The sequence below is a fragment of the Chionomys nivalis genome, chromosome 9 (genome assembly GCF_950005125.1).
Source record: "Chionomys nivalis chromosome 9, mChiNiv1.1, whole genome shotgun sequence".
In the NCBI taxonomy this organism is placed as follows: Eukaryota; Metazoa; Chordata; class Mammalia; order Rodentia; family Cricetidae; genus Chionomys; species Chionomys nivalis.
This window is the reverse complement of record NC_080094.1, coordinates 36,040,986-36,063,546: the sequence shown is the minus strand read 5'-3', so window position 1 is coordinate 36,063,546 and position 22,561 is coordinate 36,040,986. Positions and strand designations below refer to the sequence as shown.

Genomic DNA, 22,561 nt, shown 5'->3' with positions numbered 1-22,561 from the left:
TGAGCTTTCCTTAGTTCTGCCTCAGTTTCTCACAGGCTGTGATTACAAACATGAGATGTCATGCCCACTCTAGGATGCCTGTACTAGGATGATGGGAATTTGTCACCAAACTCATCAACCACCTCACTTCACTCTTGTTAGCAGACCTACCCTGCAGTCTGAACCACTTAGACATGCAAGTGTGTTTACAAACGTAGGGAATGAAATGGTACACACACAAACAAGCAAAATGCAGCCATGCAAAGTTATGTCTTATAGATCTTTTTTGTATCAACTTAATATTTTTAAGTTCAAGTAGGACTATCATAGACAATGTTTTTCCCCTACTCACTCAGATGTGACTTTTTGGCTTCTGAGACCTGGAGGGAGTGGAGTGCATGCCAAGAGATTCTAGGTCTGCTCTGTAGGTGCATTACGGCTGCTCAGTCCTAATTAAAAGACTCCTTCTGTGTCCTCAGAATTTCCTGACATGGCACCAGGGCTTTATTTTTGGTTCCGAGCATCTTTGTTGTTTCCTGTTTTCTAGGCAGTTTAATGGCACCTAACACGTGAGTTAGGATAGCCTAGAGAAATTATAGCCTCACCCACCTTCTTATTCTCTAGGACAACTCTGGAGCCATGACAGATTAAGTGTATCATATGAGAGCCAGCAACCCTGGTGTGCAAAACACCCGAGCCCCACCCCCTCCTGCATGTTGGTATTTTTGACAGTCCTCAATTAGAGAAACAGCGTTAACTTCAGCCTGTCATTTGTGTGGGCTCAGCTGTTTGAAAACTCCACGAGGGAGCAGTCAGTGGTGGGAGGGTGGTTTCCCATAAACAGATGATGGAACCTCAGTGTCTGGAAGATACCAGCTGTGGTTTGGTTCCTGAAGCCTCGAGGGGCACAGAATCAGCCCTCTTGTTCCTTGGCTCCACAGTTGTCTCTCTGCTGGGGCGGATGCTCTTCTTGCTGCCATCAGGTGCCCTGTGGGGCCTCTGGTTCTAGGCCCATCTCATCATTACAAGTGCTAAAGCAGCAATATTTGCCCCCAAGCACATGGAATAAGTGATTCAAGGGCTTGCTGGCTATGACATTGTAACATTTTTTTAAGAAGATCTGACACATTGCTTTTGATTTTAGTACAGTTATTATTTACAAGGGGTTGTTAAGACCATCCTGTGACATGACATTTCATCAGGACATGATTTATGGATAGTGACATAGGACAAAAAGCATGAAGATAGAAATGAAACAAAAGGAAAGATAACAGACATTGTACCTTTGTTCCACATAACTGAACTCTAATATCTCAGTAGACTGTCACCAAATTTCGAACACCGGAAGGAAGAGCCTGCACATACAATGTGATAGTCAATGTAAAATATGCTAGAAGTCTTCAAAACACCTCTAGAAATAAGAGATGTGTATCAATTATGTTACATATCACATGATTCCACTTATACAGCACTTTTGGAAAATTTAAAAGGAATGTCTCTATTAAATTTGAGGGGAGAGGAGGAACTGATGGGGTTGTGTTTGTGCCATGACTGTCATGGCATCTATTTTCATCTATTTTTGTGTTACAATTCAATTATATATGCATGTAAAAGTCAATTTTGGTGTATTTAAATGTTTAGGGTTTTTTTTCCAATTCAAAGTAGGCTTTGTAACCAAAGTTGGCTTTATGTGCTGTTTTGTCACCAGTGAAACTTTTGGTGACAATACATCCTACATCTTTGTCTCTAGCACTGTAGCTAGTAGCTGCATGTGATTCACAAGCACTTGAGATATAAACACAAAACTCAGTATCTTGTTTAATTACAATGAACTTCATCTCAAATAGTCCCTATACCTAGTAGCTCCTACAGTGGGCAGAGCAAACACAGGGTACCAGCCTGTCTATATTGTGTCTCAAAGCTTACCTGAGATGTGCTGACACACAGGCTAGAGGACCTAAAATGAGAGGAAAATTAAAATCTGTTGTGTGTGTGCTCACTGAGAATGCAGTAATTTAAAAGTTATAGCAGATTTATAGACTCAATGAGGATTTTCTGAGATTTTTCCAGACTGGGAAGATAGTTCCACTGATAAAATTCCTACCACACAAGCGTGAGGACCTAAGCTCGGATCACCAACACCCAAGTAAAAGTCGGGCATCCAACAAGTTTCTGTAACCCCAGTACTGGTGAGGAGGGTGGCAGGAACAGGGGAGCCCATGGAGCTCAGTGGTCAGCCCGTCTAGCTCGTTAGTGAACTCCCAACTCAGTAAGAGATCAAAAGTACCCACCCAAACAATTTAAAGGATGAAGAATTTATTTTGTCTTGTGATTTCATTCAGCTCTGTTGCCTTCCAGCCTGTGTAGCATGAGGCAGAACATCATGAGAAGAGCATTAGGTGAAGCAAAATGACCCACCTCCCTGTGAACGGGAGACAGAGTGTGGGAGGATGAACTGGAAGGAAAAAAGATGTTTATCTTTTCAGGGCACTACCAGTGACCTACTTACCTTTTCCAATTAGGTTTCACCTCCTACTTTCCTCCCCAAATAGCACCTCTTGCTGGAGACCAAACCTTTAGCACATGAACCTGTGAAAAATCCTTCACACTGAGACCCTCATACCTTAATGTGTTTTTACTTAACTCAACTTTTTTGTGTAGCTTGTATTCAGCAATACTATCCATGACATTGTAGGTTCGATGTATTATCTATATTTTGTTAACACACTAAATAAGTATTTCTATATAAATTATCACAAAACAAATACAACAGAGAAAAAGTAAACAATGAAATACTATGAAAATAATAGTTTAGATACAAGAACTTCTATTCATTAAAATTTTGTATATTTATTCATTTCAAGTGTATGAGTTACAACTAGATGCATGCATTGTGCCCTCTGAGGTTAGAAAATGGTGTCAGATCATCTAGAACAAGAGTCACATATGGCTGTAGCTACCATGTAGGTGCTGGGAACTGAACCCAGATCCCCTGAAAGAACAAGTACTCTTAACGGTTGAGAAATCTCTCCAGACCCTATACATTTTTATTTTATTTATTTTTTTACATTTAAAGATACAAAGAACTCAAGAAATTGGTCATCAAAAGAACAAATAATTCAATAAAAAATGGAGTACAGACCTAAACAGAGAACTCTCCACAGAGGAATCTAAAATGGTTGAAAGACACTTAAGGAAATGTTCAACATCCTTAGTCATCAGAGAATTGCAAGTCAAAACAACTCTGAGATTCCATCTTACACCTGTAAGAATGGCCAAGATCAGAAAACACTGATGACAGCTTATGCTGGAGAGGTTGTGGGGTAAAGAGAACACTCCTGTATTGCTGGTGGGAGTGCAAACTGGTACAACTCCTTTGGATGTCAGTGTGGCGAATTCTCAGAAAATTAGAAAACAACCTTCCTCAAGACACAGTAATACAACTTTTGGGTATATATCCAAAGGATGCTCAACCGTGCCACAAGGACATATGCTCAACTATGTTCACAGCAGCATTGTTTATCATAGCCAGAATCTGGAAACAACCTAAATGTCCTTCGACCAAAGAATAGATAAGGAAAATGGGGTACACTTACACCATGGAGTACTACACAGCAGAAAAAAATGATGACACCTTAAATTTTGCAAGCAAATGGATGGAGCTAGAAAACACTTTGAGTGAGGTAACCCAGACCCAGAAAGACAATTATCACATGTACTCACTCATAGGTGGTTTTAAACATAAAGCAAAGAAAATCAGCCTACAAATCAAAATCCCAGAGAACCTAGACAACAATGAGGACCCTAAGAGAGACTTACATAGATCTAATGTACAAGGGAAGTAGAAAAAGACAAGATCTCCTGAGTAAATTGGGAGCATGGGAACCTTAAGAGAGGGCTGAAGGGGAGGGAGGAGGCAGGGAGAGGAGCAGAGAAAAATGTAAAGAAAAATCAATAAAAAAAAAGAGATTTATTTATTTTACAAATGTTTTGCCTGTGTGTATGTCTGTGTGCCACATGCATGCCTGGTGCCTACAGAGAACAGAAGGAAGCATTGAATTCCCTGGGATTGGAATTATGGGTGATTGTAAAGTACCATGTGGGAGCTGAGAACTGGACCCAGCTCTTCTGCAAGGGCAACAAGTGCTCTTAACCACTGAGAGATCTCTACCCTCCCTCTCTGCAATTTTAAAGAAAAACCAATTTTAAAGCATCAGTAGGAGTTTTGGGGGGAAAAATAGATGAAATCTCAGAGTTTAAAAAAAAATCTAATGAATAAAATAGTCTCAAAAGAGAAATTAACACCTTAGATAGTAGAGTAATTCAAGATCTAAATGATAGTTATTTCCAATAGTTACAAAAGAGAGAAGGAAAGAAGCCATCAAAGAAACAATAAAAGAACATTTCTGTAGTTGACAACATGCCAAGATCCAAAAGGTCTACCAAGTAACTAGCATTTTGATGCTTGATAAAATAAAGAGGATATTATAAAATCATCCAAAAGGAGAGAGATAATGTGGTCAGAAAAGGTTAGACTAGTCACAACACAATATGCTGAGAGATGAGCTGCTGAATTTCAGTCAGGAGTCTATATATGGCCAGAGTATAAATATGGAATCATGCTTATTCCTTAAATTGAAAGGTAATGCTTCCCATGTATTCTTTCTCATGGAAACTATAAGCACATAATCCTAGAGCAGGTGAGAATAAAAGAAAATAGAAGACAACATTCCAAGAAAGAAAATTCACAGGAGATGAGGGAGGGACAGTCACACAACATTCTTCAAAACTACAAGAAAGCAGGAAGGTGGAGGGCCCTGGCAGGGAGGCCCACATCAGAGAAAATGGAAAGACTAAATCATATGATATATTAGATGTTTTGGCAGTTTTGGAGGGGAGAACTAAGGTAAGCACACAAAACCGCAACTGAAAAGCAAAACAAGGCAATGCACAAGGAAGATAACCAGCGTCCTTATGTGATTCTGTGGGTTGCAATTCAGATGAGAACTGCGATGGAACTGTGTGGTACCTATCAGAACAGGGAGAAAGGGAAACAGAAGGAGGCCTACAGAGGTGTGACATCCTTACATAAGGCTATAGAGGGTTGGCACACAGGATTTAAAGTGGATACATCCAAGGAGAATACAAGCAAATGAATATAAAGACCAGAAGCAAAGGTTTGAAGAGACCAAAGTGGGCCATGGGCAGTAAGGGTTGAGGGGAGAAAGAGTAAGTCCCCAGGGCTTGGGAGATTTATTTAATTTAAGTATTATGGGCAGGTATTTTATGAACAGAAAAGGAAACATTTTAAACAGGAAGGAGAAACCATGCTTGCTGGGCTGTACATCATACGGCAAAGATTTAGTTGGTGCGGGAAGCCATAAATTGTGGCACAACCATCTTTCTAAAGGCTTCTTTCCACACATACTACCCCCAGATGATATGACGATATTATGCAAGGGAAGAGAAGAAAGTCCTTGCCAAGCCCCACCCTCCCTTTTGGGAAATTCTTGGCTCTGTTCACAATACTCGGTCTTTGTTCCATGGTGTTTGCCGGAGTGTAGCCATTTGGAGGTGAGATATTTATTTTCCGTGATTAGAATGTTTCCTATGTCCCTACTCACCACATGAGTGCTGTCAGAAATTGCACAAGCCTCGGCACGCTTCCTCAACACTGGTGTGGCAAGTCTTGACTGCCAGTCATGCATAGCGTGCAGGCAATGAAGGCTTTGGAATGCTTTATGGACCCATTCCGTGTTCTATGTCAGCCAGGTGAATGTGGCTAGGCATCCAGCAGGTGGGGAAAGAAGTTTATTTTGCTACATAACTGTCTCTGTGTAACTCTTTCTACCTTTATTTGTCTCAAGACCCTAGTCCTGTTTAACTTAGACTGAGATGTCTCCCAAGTTCAGAAAGTCCTGTGAAGATCTCATCTGTCCTTATACTGGCAACAAAAGAGCTATGCTGACCCCTTGGACAACCTTAACTGCGATGAAACCACTGCTGCTCACTTAAAGACTTCTGTTGTCATGGTTACACACTATTTGTATATCTTTACATTTCTGTTCCTAGCAGATTTGGGGGTAGAGAGGCAAAGGTTTGTCTTTAGCCGATGATTTTTAAGAACCTGAAGTCAAAGAAAGAATAGAAACCCACAATCGCACATCTTGCCAGATGAGGTGTCCTGTGGCTGAAGTTTCCAAGAACTTGGGAAGCAGGAGGAAGGTAAATCCCAGAAGACCTTGGGCTACATAGTAAGACATTTTCTTCAAAAGCCATTTTTTTTCTCTTCTCAATACAGGGCTTCTCTGTATAATACTGGCTGTTCTGGAACTCACTGTTTAGATCAAGCTGGCCTTGAACCCACAGAGATCCACCAAGCTCTGTCTTCCAAGTGATGGGATTAATCGCCATCATGCATGCTACACCACATGCAAGATATCTTGCATGGCAAGATATTGTCTTAAAAAACAAAAATATCTACAGGGTATGGTGGTACATGCTTTTGATTTCAGCTCTTGGGAAGCATAGGCAGGTGGATCTCTGTGAATTTGAGGCTAGATTGGTTTATATAGTGTGGTAGTTGAATAAATATGGCCCCCATAGACTCGTGCTTTAACGTTTTACCTGTAGGGAATGACACTATTGGGAGGTGTGGCCTTGTTGGAGGAAGTGTGTCACTGTAGAGGCAGGCTTTGAGATCTCAGATGCTCAAGCTATGCCCAGTGTGGGACACAGTTCACTTTCTATAATTTGAGGATCAAGAAGTAGAACTCTCAGCCACCTCTCCAGCATCATGTCTGCCTGCATGCTGCCATGCCTTCCGCCATGATGATAATAAACTGCACCTCTGAATTGTAAGCCGGCCCCAATGAAATGTTTTCCTTTATAAGAGATACCACGGTCATGGTGTCTCTTCCTATCAATAGAAATCCTAAATTTTGACATATAGTGAGTTTTAGATCAACTGGGGTAGTGTGAAATCTTATCTCAAAAACAAACAAAACCCCAACAAATTCGATATCTTAATTCTTGGATGCACCACTGAGATGTTATTATTTTCCTTTATGAGAATATGGGGGTACAACAGTTGGTAGTGCCATCATGTCTACAGGCTTCTCAGATTTAAAAATGAATATCAGCAATTACGCAGTTTGAGGGAGCTGGGTTTGGATACTGATGAACTGTCTTCAGTCTGACAACTAAAGAACTAAGTGTTTATCAATATGGCTTTACAGTTTCAAGAAATTTTATTCAGAAAATAACTTGTATATTTTTTCAAGAACTCCTTGGATACTTAGTAGGGTGTTCTTTCCCCCAAATAATGGAGTATTAAACTAGCTCCCTTCCTTAGGTCAACAGATGGTTCTCTAAGACAGATTTTATCAAAGTATGACTTGGTCTAGAGGCCACCACTTTCAGTGTGTGCATCTCATCTAAGCCATTAGCTCATGAATTTTGCCATTTGACTCTCCACATTGAAAGGTCAGCCTTAAGCCCAAAACCAGATCTGAATATCTAGTCCTATCAGCCCTTGGCCCTTTCCTTCTAAGAGCCGAAGAGTCTTCCAAAGTGGTGCTTTCTTTACAATAATAAGTTAATGATCTCAGCTTTGTTGATTCAGTCTGCCTGCCCTGCTTCTTTGGAGGAGATGGCAAATGACAAACAGATGCAGGTTTTTACTTCACTCTTAGAACCTCAACTGTTGGTTTGGCAGTCCTGTTCTCCAGTTATTCATTTGCATATTCATGCAAATACTTTCGAGTTCTACTGTGAGGCCCAGGATAAAAGAGTCTTGGTTCCTCGTGTGTAGAAAGGGAGATACTTACTAACTAATCAGGAAAATATAGATGGCTATAAACAACCCAGAGCCAAAAGGAAAGGTGAGTGAAGGAAACGGAATAATTGTTGGCCCTGCTTTGAGAAGTCAACAAAGGATTGGGCCATTAAGGCTGAGCTAGGATGAATCCAAATCTCTGAGTAAAGGAATAAACAGAGGACTTCTTCAATGGAAAAACTCATCCATTAGCCTAGAAAGCCATTAACATACTCTGCTCTTCCTCTTGCTTCAGGATCAGATAACTATTTTTGTTTCTCCCAGATATTCGTCTCTCTCAGAAAGGAAAAAGAAAGCCAAATGTGTTTCAAATAAGAAGAGCACCAAAGAGAAAAACAAAGTTATGTCTCCCATTGTTAAGCCCTTTCTTTTTCTCTGAGCTCTTTTAAGCGCATGGTAAAGAAAGAGTTGTGATGAAATGAATGAGGATAAAGCATTGAGGGACAGCTGCACACATTCTTCTAAAGCTCTGAAATAGCAGCAGGCCCAACATTTTCAGTCCTCAATATTTATTCAAGAGAAAGGATTTCCATATTGAGAAAGTATATATACCAATATCTAGAGCAGTGCTGTCCCTCCTTGGTCAAGCAAAAAACAACATAGGGTCTATCAACAGTAGAATAGATAAATAAGTGTGGTAAATTGAGCCAATTGGAAACACAACAACTAAGAAAATTAATGTCTATTACAGTGGTTCTCAGCCTTCCCAGTGGTGTGACCCTTTAATACAGTTCCTCTTATTGTGATAAACCCCAAACATAAAATTATTTTCACTGCTACTTCATAACTGTAATTTTGCTACTGTTATGAATCATAATGTAAATATCTGTGATTTCTGATGGTCTTGGGCTACCCCGTGAAATGATTGGTCAACCCCCAAAGGGATTGTGACCACAGGTTGAGAACCACTGGTGTGTGTGTGTGTGTGTGCATGTGTGTATTCACAGATCTTACAAACACAATAATCCAAACACAAATAGATACATATTATGTGATTCCATCTATATGAGATTGTAGAAAAAGATAAAACTAATGTATCATGAAAACAGAAAGATCAGTGATTGCCTAGCACTTGAGTAAAACAGGGCTGACGGCAATGGGTGAAGCGAAAATAGTGATAAATTTGTGTGTTCGTCTGTGCCTCTGGTTCCTGTCCCAGAGCTCCTAAAGCCTTTGCAACTTTCTGGAGACTGGGGCAGAACATCTTTCCCTCAAATAGTTCCCCTTTGACCTTTATTCCTAACTTAAAACTTCTAAAACTTTTATAATTTCCTGAGAGATGGGAGTGCTCAAATCCGTAGAATTTTCTGCTTGGCAGGAACACATTGTTTTCTAACGAGGTGAATCTAGATGAGACTGAATGGAGCAGTTCCCCAGAAAGGAGCTACAATCAAAAGTCTAGAGTGTTCACCCCTGCCCCCTACACACAACACACACACACACACACACACACACACCTTTCCAGAGAAAGGAGAAAAACTGCAACTTGAGTTAGTAATCAGTCATGCTGTGTGATGAAGTCTCTTTGGAAAAACAACAACAACAACAAAAAACCCAAACATTCCTGATCCATGGATTCTGAATTGGGAAACATGTCCCCTGCCAGGAGAGTGGTGGGCACACACCAAACTCTGTGGAGATAAAAACTCCTGGTCTCAGAAATCCTTCAGACCTGCCATGTGGATCTCCTCATGGCTGCTCATCTGCATCCCATTGTGTCTCTTAATAACAAGCCACTCCAGCAAAATAATCCACCAGGAACAGGAGGTCATGGAGACCCTGAACCACAGCCAGCCAGATGCATTGGTAACAACATACGACTTCCAGTAAGATCTGAATGAAGAAAGGGGTTGAACCCTCAACTCATGGGATCTGATACTATCTCTAGGTAGACATGTAACAATTAGGTTCAATTACAGAACACCCAATTGGTTTGGTGTGTGTGTGTGGGGGGGGAGTCCATATACATCCAGTATTAGAAGAATTGTAATGAACGGCATTTAAGAGTGGCATGTTATGTCTTCATTACTTTTCTATTTTTGTCATAAAAACACCATGACCAAAGTAGCCTATAAAAGAAAACATTGAATTTGGGTTTCAGAGGGTTAGATTGAGGCCAGTCTGGAGTATACAAAAAGATTTTGCCTTAAAACATAACAGATATAAAATTCAGGATGATGATTTGGTATGCCTGAATGTGAAATGTTCTCCATAGGCTCATGAACACTTGGCTCCTGCTAAAGGTGGCCCTTAAGGTGGTACCAGCTGGAAGAAGATGGGCTGCTGTGGGCAGGCCTTGAGATAAGAAAGCAGAGACTTGGGAGGCGGGGTGGTGGAAACATTGGTGCAGCTCAGGATTCCTCGTCTGTGCGCTATGCACCACAATACAGTTCATGAACTTGGAGGAGCCCCTGGCTGTATGGGTCATTTAGATTACTATCCACCTTGGTCTTGGTTGTAAGAGCTTGATACAGCCTGGCCCAGCCGATGATGCAGATCACCTCAAATGCCTTCTAGGATGGAAGAACAGGTTTTATGTCCATTCCTTTGACAATCCTGTGTGCTAAAGATTCTTGATACTTCTGGAGATCTGTGGGCACAAGGGCCTTTATGCTGTGCTCCCAACAGAGAAGGTCCTGCAATGTGGGATTGCCCTCTGTATGCTGTGATTACCATTGATTAATAAAGAAAACGGTTTTGGACCTATAGCAGAGCAGAACTTAGGCGTGGAAAGCTAGGCTGAATGTTGGGAAAAGGAAGGGCAGAGTCAGCGAGAAGCCATGTAGCCCTACCTGAAACAGACGCTGAAAGTTTACCTGGTAAACCACAGCGATGTGGCGACACACAGATTAATAGAAGCTATGTGCATTAGCTTCATGGCCTAAATTCATGGGTTAAATTAATATGTAAGAGTTAGCCAATAAGAAGTTAGAGCTAATGGGCCAAGCAGTGATTTAATTAATACAGTTCCTGTGTGATTATTTTGGGAGTCTAGGCTGCTGGGAAATGAACAAGTGGCCAAGCCGCCTCCCTCAACAGTCCTGACTTTGCAAACACAAAAGATGTAAGATCAAGGGGTCATTGAGTTTCTGCCACAGTTCCAGAGAGCCACTGAGACTAGGTAATATGTGGCAATATTGGAGTTACTGAGAGGCTAATTTCTGATGCAGTAAAGTCAACATTTCAATGGAGACCTGAAGATGTGGAGACGCAGAGATCACAGGATGTCCACTAAGAAACACTGCTGTCACAGACTGGAGCCGGCCCCAAACAGAGGCTATCTGTTCTGAAGTTTACAGAGCTGAAGGCTGAGCTACCCATGCCCTTCGGAGCCCAGACTGTTCCACCATGAGCCCTTTATGCATGCATGGAGTTCCAGGAGCTGGTACTTGTTCTGCTGAGTTTTGGCATCGTTTTAAACCAAACTTTCCTGGCTATGTCTCCATTCCTACTTCTGGGAATGGATATTTTGCCTAATGATATTGTGCTAGCTAGTTTTTATGTCAACTTGACACACGCAAGGATCATCTGGGAAAAAGAAATTATAATTGAGAATTCTTCCATTGTATTGGCCTGTAGGCAAGTCTCTAGGGCATTTTCTTCATTGATGATTGATGTGAGAGAGCCCAGCTTTGGATGCCACCTCTGGGCAGGTGATCCTGGATGGTGTGAGGAAGCAGGCCGAGAAAACCGTGAGCAAACTAGTAGCAACACTCCTCATTGGCCTCTGCTCCAGTTCTTGCCTCCAGGTTCCTGCCCTGATTTTTGTTCAGTGATGGACTATTACTTAGACGTGTAAGATGAAATAAACACTTTCTTCCTCAAGTTTCTTTTTAGTCATGGCATTCATCAACAATAGAAAGCTAACTAATAGAAGAGCTAACTTAACCATTACAAACTAGAATCTTGATTTTTGATTTTATAGGGATTCGTGATTAAAAGGTGGTCTTAAGTTTTAGAAGAAACTTCATACCTTGAAACGGTGTTGATGTTATTAAACATGATGGCACTTTTGAAGCTGAACTGAAAGCATGTCACCTAATGAGACAGCCATGAGCCCAGGGGGGTCAGGGACATAATGTTGGGGTTTGAATGTGTAATGTCTCCAATAGGCTCAAGTGATTGAATATTTGGTGCCAGCGTGAGATGGGTCTTGGTTTGATAATCCACTTCTATTTTCTGTACCTTCCTGAATGTATATAAAATGTCCCATGGTTCTGCCTCAAGGCCTTCCCAATAAATCCTTCCCTAAGTTGTTCTCTGTCAGGGATTTGATATCAGTGATGAGAAAAACAAAACAACAACAACAACAATGAATACTGGCCACCACCCTCTGGGGTGCCATGGCTCTTTCCACCTTGAAATCAGAGCAACTGTGATTATTACAGGAGACCCTCCGAAGATAGAGCCAGTTATAGTTTTCATAGGAGGGGATGGAGAGGGTCTTTAGATCTTCACCTGAGATTCCCACTACTCATTGGCTCAGGCTGTATGTGATTCTGATCCAGTCATGTGCAGTCTAGGGCAGTGCTGGATTATATGGGAAGTAGAAGGTTCACTGAGGGGAAAATCCAAGTTCACTCAGCTTCTGGAAGCTGCCTATGATGCAATATGTATCTCTGTTGGACGGGACTTTCAGTGATTCTGATGTTTGAGGGTCACCCATAGCCTTCTAAGGAACCCCTCTCATCCATACTTCTTTAAGTAGGAATAAAACGCAGTGACTGATCATTAGCTCCTATGTTGACTTCCCAGTGGATATTCAGATGTGTCTCTGGAATAAAATTGCAATACAACCCCATGCTGGTTCTCAGGGAATGTAATTCCTTTATCAATCTCAGTAAACATTCCCCAAGCCTTCTCCAATTTAGTAGAGGCCTCTCCCATTCAAAGGGCATATAGATTTCTAAGAAAAATAATTTAAAGCATACTTAGCATTAAAAATATCCTGAATAAGCCGGGCGGTGGTGGCGCACGCCTTTAATCCCAGCACTCGGGAGGCAGAGGCAGGCGGATCTCTGTGAGTTCGAGACCAGCCTGGTCTACAAGAGCTAGTTCCAGGACAGGCTCCAAAACCACAGAGAAACCCTGTCTCGAAAAAACCAAAAAAAAAAAAAAAAAAAAAAAAAATCCCGAATATAAAAAGTATTGATTCATCCTTTTAACTTGAAAAGAAAGCAACTTTTTTTGGATAAAATTATGTCAAATTTATGAGTTTTGATGTGGGGGAAGAGCTACAGCAGATCCACTCCAAGGATTTACGTAGATGGATTTTGCTTTGGGCCACCAGACCACAAAAAAAGACAGAGACTTATTAATTATGAAAGCTCAGCCTATAGCTTAGGCTTATCCCACCAGCTCTTATAACTTAAATTAACCCATTTATATTAACCTTTGTTTTGTCTCATGGCTTTTTACCTCTCTTCCATCTTGCTCCTCCTGTTTCCTCTCTGAGGTCTTTGGTATATATATCCCCAACATTCCACACCTAGATTCATCTCCCCTTATGTTCTCTGAGCTTGGAAGGCCCGCCTAACTTCTTCACTATTCTTAGTGAAGACATTTTATGAAGAAAGTAAATGGTCACGCAATCCTTTTCCCCTTTTCTATCAGGAGAAGAAAAGTCTAACTACAGATCTTTACATTCTTTACTGACCCGCATCTAGGGGATCAGTGACCTGTGGTCTCCATCCCATAGAGACCATCAGAAAATGGTTCATGCAACTTCTCAGGAATGATAATCTCTTCTCTGGAGGAATTCTGTGTATAACGTAAAAATATATCAATCACAAAAGATTTAGACTGTTTTCCCCCACAAATGTATGCATTAAAAAAGATATTTTCTTAAATAAAAATAGTCTTGGTACAATAGTACATACTTATAATCTCAGCCCTGGAGAAGCTGAGATAAGAGAATCCCAAGGCCTAGGTCAACTTGGCCATACACTAGTATCCTGTCAAACAAACAAAAACTAAAAAACCAAAAAACAAATAAACACACTGTAGAACAAAAGGAAAATAGAAAGGGGAATGATTTAAATGTTATTTGCTGTGCTTATTTCTCAGTGATAAGGTTATGAAGAAATTTTATTTTCTTCTTTGTCTATATTTTAAATGTTCTATCACTGTATCCTTTTTATAACTACAGGAATAAAAAGTATTTTATATTTTTTATTTTCATTTAAGCAAAGAACTTTGTTTTACAATTCAAAACAATTAATTATAAAAAACAAAGAACTTTCAACCTTATCCATGACTGGTTGGCATAGTCTTCATTACAGTGGGGGCCTCTTCTGTTCTAGTCGCAGCTCTCCCTCTCTGTTGGCTTCCTGCCAGGTCCGAGAGTTCACCCACCTTGGCTCTATTCACCGAGAGAGCCTCACTCTTGGGATTCAAGAACAAATGCATCCTGCCTTGCCCTTATTGCCCGGCACGCCAGTGCTTCTTAAGTGCTGATGTCTAAGGGTGGGGAAGAACCCCTACGTGAGGGCTTATTTTGACTGCTGGTAACTAGATAGATGTGAACAGTGGAACAGGTATCTTGGCTCTTACAAGAATGGGCAAAAATGGAAGCTCTGCCTGCTCCTGTGGTCACCATGCTAGACAACTTTCCTACTAATCTGGACCCCATGTCTCGGCTCAGCGCAGCCATCGCAGCCCTCAACAGTGAAAGTGACTTTGCCTGGGCATAGGCAAAGTGAATTAACAGAGCTAAGTTGGGAGCTGATGTATGAAGACTGTATAAACCTGCCTGCAAAGCTACCTTGTGTTGCAGCAAAGGTCAACTGGACTCTACTACAAAGGCAGCAGCATTGGGGCCAATGGCTCTAAACTGGACTGGTCCCACATTCTTACCAGCATGCGAGGCTATACTGATGCTCAGTCCACTGAACTTAAGTGTTGTACCTCAGCGTGCACAGTGATCGTGAGGATGTTAATGTAAGTGTAGGCAGTGCCATCTCAGACCCTTACCTGTCCTTCGCAGCAACCACAAATGGGCAGCCAGGACCTCTATGTAGACTAGCAAATCAGGAAGTGCTTGTCTGGCTAACACAGCTACAGAAGGAAGTTGGCAAAGATGCGTCAAAGAGAAGTTATGAGACTACATCTGGAATACATCAACTAAGGACAAGTTGTCCCAGGATATGGTCATACAGTACTAAGGAAGACTGATCCACGATATTCCTGCCAGACAGAGGTTGCTCTGAAACATCTGCCTAATGACCCCACGCTAAAGCTGCTTGTTCAACTATACAAGATTGTGCCCAATATCCTCTTGGAGCAAGGGAAGGCCAAGAATCCTTGGCCCAGCATAGATGTTCACGGTGGGGTGCTGCTCCTGTCTTATGGCGTGATGGAGATGAATTATTACAGAGTCCTGTTCAGAGGGCCGAGGGTACTGGGTGTGCTGGTACAACTCAATCCGGAGCAGAGCCCTACACTTCCCTCTAGAAAGGCCCAAGTCCATGAGCACAGATGGTCTGATGAATTCTGTGGACTCTAAAGTCGGGGTTTAATGGGAAATTGAGGGAAACTATAAGAAAATGAGGACACTTAAAAATAAGGGATAATTCTGTTTCAGGGGCCTTTAAGATTCAACATTAAATTGTATCTGAGGCACTGAAAATACATTTGAAATAAAATACAAATGAGGAGGTAATAGATGAAAAGCGACCCCCTCTTCCCTCACCAGCTCATGTCCCCTAGCTGGTGTGAGTTGCCTACCAACCATGGGAGGACCAGGACTAAAGTGTGTGGTCAGGGTTAGACCTGGCCACCCAGCATCTCTGGAGTGAGAGTCTGTCTTTTCTTCATTAGGTCAAAGCAGGTTACAGGAAAGCTGCCACCCGTCTGTGAAGCTTCTGCTTCTACTCACCCCATCAGCATCTAAACAGTTAGGTCAGAGCCCCTTTGTTGGATGTCAGCTGTGTCAAAGGGCCTTTCCGGGTGTGCACAAGCACCTCCTGGCAAGATCCAATGTTTAGCTTGAAACACCGTGGCAGCTTTTGATGCTGTCAGGTGACCATAAATGGCATGGTATTTATTGTGACCGGTACCCAGCCTTTGATTCTATTTCTCTCTTTAAATTATGCCATTAAATGAAGGTCTGCAATTATCTGTTTCCTTGCAGACTTCCTATACCCGCTGTGCCTCAGCTGCAGAGGTTCTGGGTCTCCCTGCTCTAGCCTCTGCAAGGGTCCTCTTAGCAGGTCTGTGATCTGTGGTCCTCCCAGTCATTTGGCTTTATCAGTACTTCATGTCAACCAGGCCTTTACTTCCATGGAACGCAAACTGCTCTCTTCTGACCTTAGTTTGGCCTGTTCACATGCTCTGGCACACAGAATGAGGGCTCAGGAATGACCAGTCTCTTCATGATCTCTTCTCAGAGGTTCTAGCCTGCCTTTTTGAACAGAAAAATGATTTGTGATTGGGCATAGTTCCCTTTGAATATCAACTGGATCTAGGGCCGGAGGCATTCACAACAGTAAGCCTTCTTCTGCCCCCTGCACCAGGACATGTCCCTTTATTTACCCATGTCTTTCTGTTGCTCTTTCCTTAAGTAAGAGCTCACAGCATGGTACTTCTTTTAGCGGCCCCATTTGCACACATTCAGTGACTCAGGATGTTCTACTCTTTTCTTTGACAAAGGGTTGAGAAATACTCCTGTTGTCCCATCTCCTCACCCCCCAAACTGCTGCCTGTGTTTGTGTGGAAACCAAACCCCAGCACCACACTGTTGAAATGGACACCCTGTAACCCCCTGGGGAACTGTTAAGTCATGATGCAGACTTTGGGATGTTTGGTATAAAATGACAAATAATAAATGTTGTTGTTAACAACAACAACAACGACAAAACCAAAGCAATGAAAACAGAAGTGCAGATCTGGGAGCCAGTAAAGGGCAGGGCCCTGTTGTCAGCCATACACTGAGGGAGGAGTCGTGCTCAGGTACCACAGCCATTAGCAGAGGGCAGAGGCTCATCAGAGTTCCCCACAGGATCGGCACCCACAGCAGCCCAAGACAGACAGCACAGGTTCAGCCTCTGGTCTATATTAAGTTTACTCTTGCCAGTGAACCCAGGCTATCCTAGAACAAAAAGACCCTAGATTGTCAAGCCTGTAACAGGTCTGAGAGGGGCTAACCAGAAACATTTGTGCCCACTCAAAGAAAGTTTGAAGTGCCCTACTTGGCTGTTCACTAATTCTTCACCTATGGCATTTCCCAAGACCAAATTAGAACAAGACAGTTTCCTTTTTCCTGTAAATTTTTTATTCTTTGACAATTTCATATGTGTATATAATGTGTTTTGGCCATTTTTTTATTCCCCATCCTTCTCTTGCCCCCTTCCCCTGCTGAACCTCTTCCTTTCTTTTCTTTTCTTTTCTTTTCTTTTCTTTTCTTTTCTTTTTTATCTTTCTTTCTTTCCTTCCTTCCTTCTTTCCTTCCTTCCTTCCTTCCTTCCTTCCTTCCTTCCTTTCTTCCTTCCTTCCCTTCTTTTTTCCTTCCTTATTTCTTTTTTTCTTTTTTGAGACAGGGTTTCTCTGTAGCTTAGAAGCCAGTCTTGAAACTCACTCTGTAGACCAGGCTGGCTTTAAACTCACAGATATCTGCCTGCCTTCCGAGTACTGGGATTAAAGGCATGCACTACCACCCTTCGGCAAACCCCTTCTTCTGTTCAACAAGGTCCACTCCTATTTTTAATGTCCTTTTCTTCGTATGTGTAAGAGAGAAGAAAGAGACAGGAGAAGGGGAGAGTTAATGAGGGTGGTTTGTATTAGAAAGGGTTGTTTTATTGGAGCATGGGTAACTTGCCAGCGGTTACACTACTGAAGAAAATAACACCCCTTTGCTGGCAACCCCTAACTACCACAGTTCCTCTGGGAGGAAAGAAGACTAAGGAACCCTACCCATCACAGAATGCTGAGAGATTTTTGCCAGACTTGTGCAAGCAACCCCAGCTGCTGTGCGTGCAAATCCATGTCATGTCCAGAAGAGCGGTTTACAGCACTCCTCGTCTATCGGCTCTTATGCTCTTTCCACCCTTCTCTTCTGCAATGCTGTGATGTCTTGTCTAGGGCTGAACACTCACTTCCACACAGCAACCAGCTATGAGCCTCTGCACTAACAGCCAGTGCAAACTGAAGCTTGTTGGCCCAAAGCTCAGCACATGACTCCATGTGTATAAGCACAAACATTCTAAAGGCAGTTTGACACTATGTCCGTTTAGTAGAACAAGTAAGTTCTCTCTGAGGGCCTATAACCTTGCCAGCGATGGACTTTTGACCAGGTTTAGAGTATTAGGAATTGGTTTCCTCCTGTGGAGCAGGCCTCAAATCCATTAAGAAAGCACAGAATGGCTCTTTCTAAGTCAGCATGATCCTCATGTGTTTGCCACATAGCATTGTATTGTGCATGTGGACAGTAGTCCTGTTTTATCCATGGGGACATCTCAAAAATCCCAGTAGATATCTCAAGCTATAGATAACACTGAACATGACATAGTTTATTCCTATACATACATGCCCATGATGAAATTTAATTTATAAATTATGTACAATAAAACATTGATATAATAATTATTACATAGAATATTTCTAGTGAACCATTCTAATGTCTACTTTCATTGTCCCCTTGAGCTGGAGAGAGCCTTCATACAGGAAGGGATGTTTCTGTCAGGAATCACGGAGTGACTGTTGCATACATGAAACAGTACTCTCTTCTTTATTGTGTTGTTTACGTTGTTTTCTTTGCTAAACTAAATTAAAATACTGAGTTTTAAAATCTTATCCAAGTGAGCAAATAAAAAGATGTATTTTGACGGACACTCTTCTGGCCCATCTGATCAATCTGATTTGATTTAACATAAGTAGTGGTAGAAAATGCAGCTTTATCAAATAAAAGCGTTATTATTCCTCACTGTTGTATTGTTTTCTGCTACAGGCTTTTCCATGATCTATCTCTATAAGCCTAGAGTCATCTCACTGCCAAATCTTCAGAATTTTTCCAGTTATTCTAGTGAGATCTTACACTTACCTAACTTTATTCAATAAATAAATGTTTACTTAATCCTTATTCTGTGACAAACATTCTAGACAGGACAAGAAACAAAATAGGGTAGGCTCTAGCTTCATCAAGTTTATAACATAAAAGACAGAAGATGGGCAGGCTAATAAAAAATGTCAAAAAGCTGTAGGTGCTGTGTTAAAAAAAATTAAACAGGGTAATGAAACAGAAGAAGCGCATGTGTAGGATCCAGTTTAGATCACTGTGTTCTGAAGGCTGTTCAGTGTGGGGATAGGTAAGCAAAGGCCTGAATGGTTGAAAAGCGACGGGAACGTCAGTCTAAGCAGATGGAATGACCAGTGAAAACAACCTTAAACCATCACTGAGTGTGTGGAGGGAACACAGGCAAGGCCATGTACTAGGGTAGACAAAATGAGAAGGGGGATGCCTTTCGAAAGATGTGCGCTACCAAGATATGGAGAACCCTGTAAGTCACAGGGAGAACATCTTCATGGCAAGACGTTCATTAGGATAGAGATGTGATGATGTTTGTATCTTAAAAGATCTTTGTGCCTGGGGTGAGAAATGAGAAGGACATGGAGACCGGGTAGAGGGCAGTCTGCGTAGTGTGGCAGCAGAGCACATTTTATGAAAATAGCGCGGGTGGGTGTGCTGATAAAGTCTAAGATTTAGAAAATATGTCCATAAGGTGAAGGACTCAAAGACAACTTCTAGATAGTAAGTTCAATGAAAACATAAATTTAAATGGGAAATTCTGAATTAAGAGGAGCACAGGGATAGGAGATGAAGAGAGAAATTCAGTATTCTGCTTTGGACACAGAGAAATTCATCTTATTCAAATTATTCTTCTTTGGACACAGCGACTTGAGAAGAATTTACAGAGTGTCACAGTGACACATCGTGAAGTAACCTGGAGTTTAGGTGCACGTTCCAGCCCAGACTGGAGATTTAAGAGGCATAAGACTCTTAGATCAGGCTCAAAGAGATCATATCTAAAGATGAAAGGGCTGAGAACCATGCCCAGAGACTCCCAAGGTTCAGAAGTAAGGAACAGAAAACACATTGTCAAAGGACACTGACCAGGAAACCAATGAGGTGTGGGGAAACCAGAAGCAGGAGGAGTCCAAGAATCAGAGTGAATTAAGTCAGAGGTCCCATGTCTTATCATTTACTATTAGGAGTCCTAGTTCTTCTCCTTAAACAATCATTAAACATAGGTGGCACCACCTCACCTCAACAACGTTTCACTCCAAAAACCTGAAAAGATATTTACTATGTCTTTGGACGATCTTCCAGATACCTGTGGAGTTGACACCCCCTCCCAAATTGTTCAGGGAAAGGTGGACAAAACCAAATCTTATTTATATTATTTCTGACTTTTCCAAAATAAATGCTTTCACTGTCTCAATCACCCAGCACTGAATTCCCTGTACTAAGAACAGCATATGTTTAACGGACATGTGCTCCCGGAAGAAAGCTGGACTACAGAGAGCGGATTTCTAGGTGTGGACTGAACAGCATTCCCCGCTTTTCTTGCAGACGTTGCCTTGTTCTTAAAACCAAGAGGGGTTTGGCTTCTTGACCACACACCCAAATATAACTCAGATAAGCTATTGAAAACACTGAGCAACTAAAAACTGACTGTAGAAATAGGAGCACAAATGGTACCACCTTCCAGCTCTTGCTAGGCCTTGAGAGTTGTAGCTAATCAGTTAGTAACGCTGAAAGACTCCTTTTATGGAGGCTTCCCCACAATCAATGAACTCATTTTATGTAAATATTTAGCCAGGCAATAAACTGGACAGCTATATTACTCAACAGCAGCCTCAAAAGGCCCTCCCGATATATATACACAACATTTTGGTAGAGTAATACATTTTACATGCATGACATGGTCAGCAATAAATATACTAGGGTAGGTCAAACCCTATTTAGCTCTTTGCTTTTAACTGTCTTGGGCTTTGTGTGTTTCTTTAATCAGCTGGATGATTTAGATAAACAACATGTATTAGTCTCTGGAAGTATAACATGCCTTGAACTTTCTCCAGATATTCATTCCCATTCATCATCATAATAGTTGCTCTCTCTGGGCTATCATTAAGATTAGAAATGTCGCTGAACCATTTAATGATATTCCAGAAGACTGGACAGACTTCTCATGCCTTGATAAATTGTGATCATTCAGCTCAGACCAGTGAAATTGGATATCCTTTAATGTGTCTGATGGCTGTAAGGAGTTTGGGAAAAACACTGCAGCCTCAAAATAGCTTCAGAGATGATCCATTGGGGAAAGATTTGTGACTTATGCAAAAATTGATTAATGAGTTGGTATCGAATCTGATAGCTAATTGCAATGGATATTATTTCTTCATCCATACTGCTAAATATGGTTCTGTCTAGTAATTAAGTAACTCATTAGAATCCTTATGAAATTTTTTTAACTCAATTTAGATGTCAAAGAATGAGATTTCCCCCCAAGTTGACTTTGAGATGCTCACACTAAGCTGATGGAGAGGAAACCACTTAAAAAACCATGATTAGCTCGCATTCCAGCCACTTGAGAGTAAAGAAAAATGTATTGCTTCTCCCTGTTGTGACTACTGAGGGAGTGAAGACTCTCTCATGCCTGTAACACAAGCAAATGCATATGACATTTGGTCTCACAAATATCTTGATTTCATAGGCTGAAACTATTATCATAGCTATGCTTTAGAGCTAACTGATGGTATTAGCAGCACACTTAAATACTCTTTAAGGCAAGCATATAGCCCAGTAGTAGAGTGAATGTAGTCCTGGGTTCAATTACCCGTAACATCAAAATCTTTAAAAAGTACAATATGAAAGTCTTTTAAAATACATGTTAAATAAGTGCCTTTGTGTGTCTGTGCAGACAAATGCAGGTGTCTGTAAAGACTGAAAAAGGACACTGGCTCTCCTGGAGCTGGAGATAAAGGTGGTTTGTAAGCTGCTTGATCTGGGTGCCAGGAACTAAACTCAGGTCTTCTGGAAGAGCAGTAAGTGTTCTTAAGTGCAGCCCTATAAATGCAATTTTTAAGGTCATCTACAAATATTACTGAGAAAACAGGATCAGCAAGAAAAATTGGAGAGCGAAGGGGGGGGGAGAGAGAGAGAGAGAGAGAGAGAGAGAGAGAGAGAGTACATTTATGGTGTTTACAGTCCAAGAACTACTTTAAATTTCTGGCTATACCACTAGCTGTTTTAGCAAGTTTCTTACAGAAATATCCATTTCTCCATTTATTTGTCAAATATTTATTTGACATGTATAATGAGCCAAGTAATATTCTTGGGATATATAAGAAGGGGAAAAAAGCAGATGCAGGGATTTATTTCATTGCAGGTCTTATTTAATATGACTTCCCTTCTTCAGAACGGCTAGATGTATCAAGTGAGAAGCAATTCCTGGGAGCCATGAATTGAGGGTCTCATAGAATATCACTCCTGGCCTGCCAGAGGCAGGGCAGTTCCCTGAGGTAGACTCCTCAAGCAGAGATATAGACAAGCATCCTTGGAAATAGACTACAGGGCTCTGGAAGTAGTGGGGACAGAGGGCCCTGGAGGAATGCTAGTGAAACAGAGCAAAGGAAAAGCCCACAACTATCACCTCTACTCCACCAGCCTTCGCGAACCCACGTGGCCCAGGGTTGACCAGCTGTACATTGGTAACTCTTCTCATTAAATGGCTTGGATATAACCCTGAG

General features: G+C 41.5%; 1 protein-coding gene and 1 pseudogene across 1 annotated transcript in view; one reads left to right on the top strand and one right to left on the bottom strand.

Moving 5' to 3' along the window:
* The window catches only part of Tasp1 (taspase 1), a 357,326-nt gene that overhangs the window by 93,968 nt on the left and 240,797 nt on the right, over positions 1-22,561 (bottom strand). The window lies entirely within an intron of this gene.
* Positions 14,272-15,333, top strand: LOC130881431 (citrate synthase, mitochondrial-like; annotated as a pseudogene).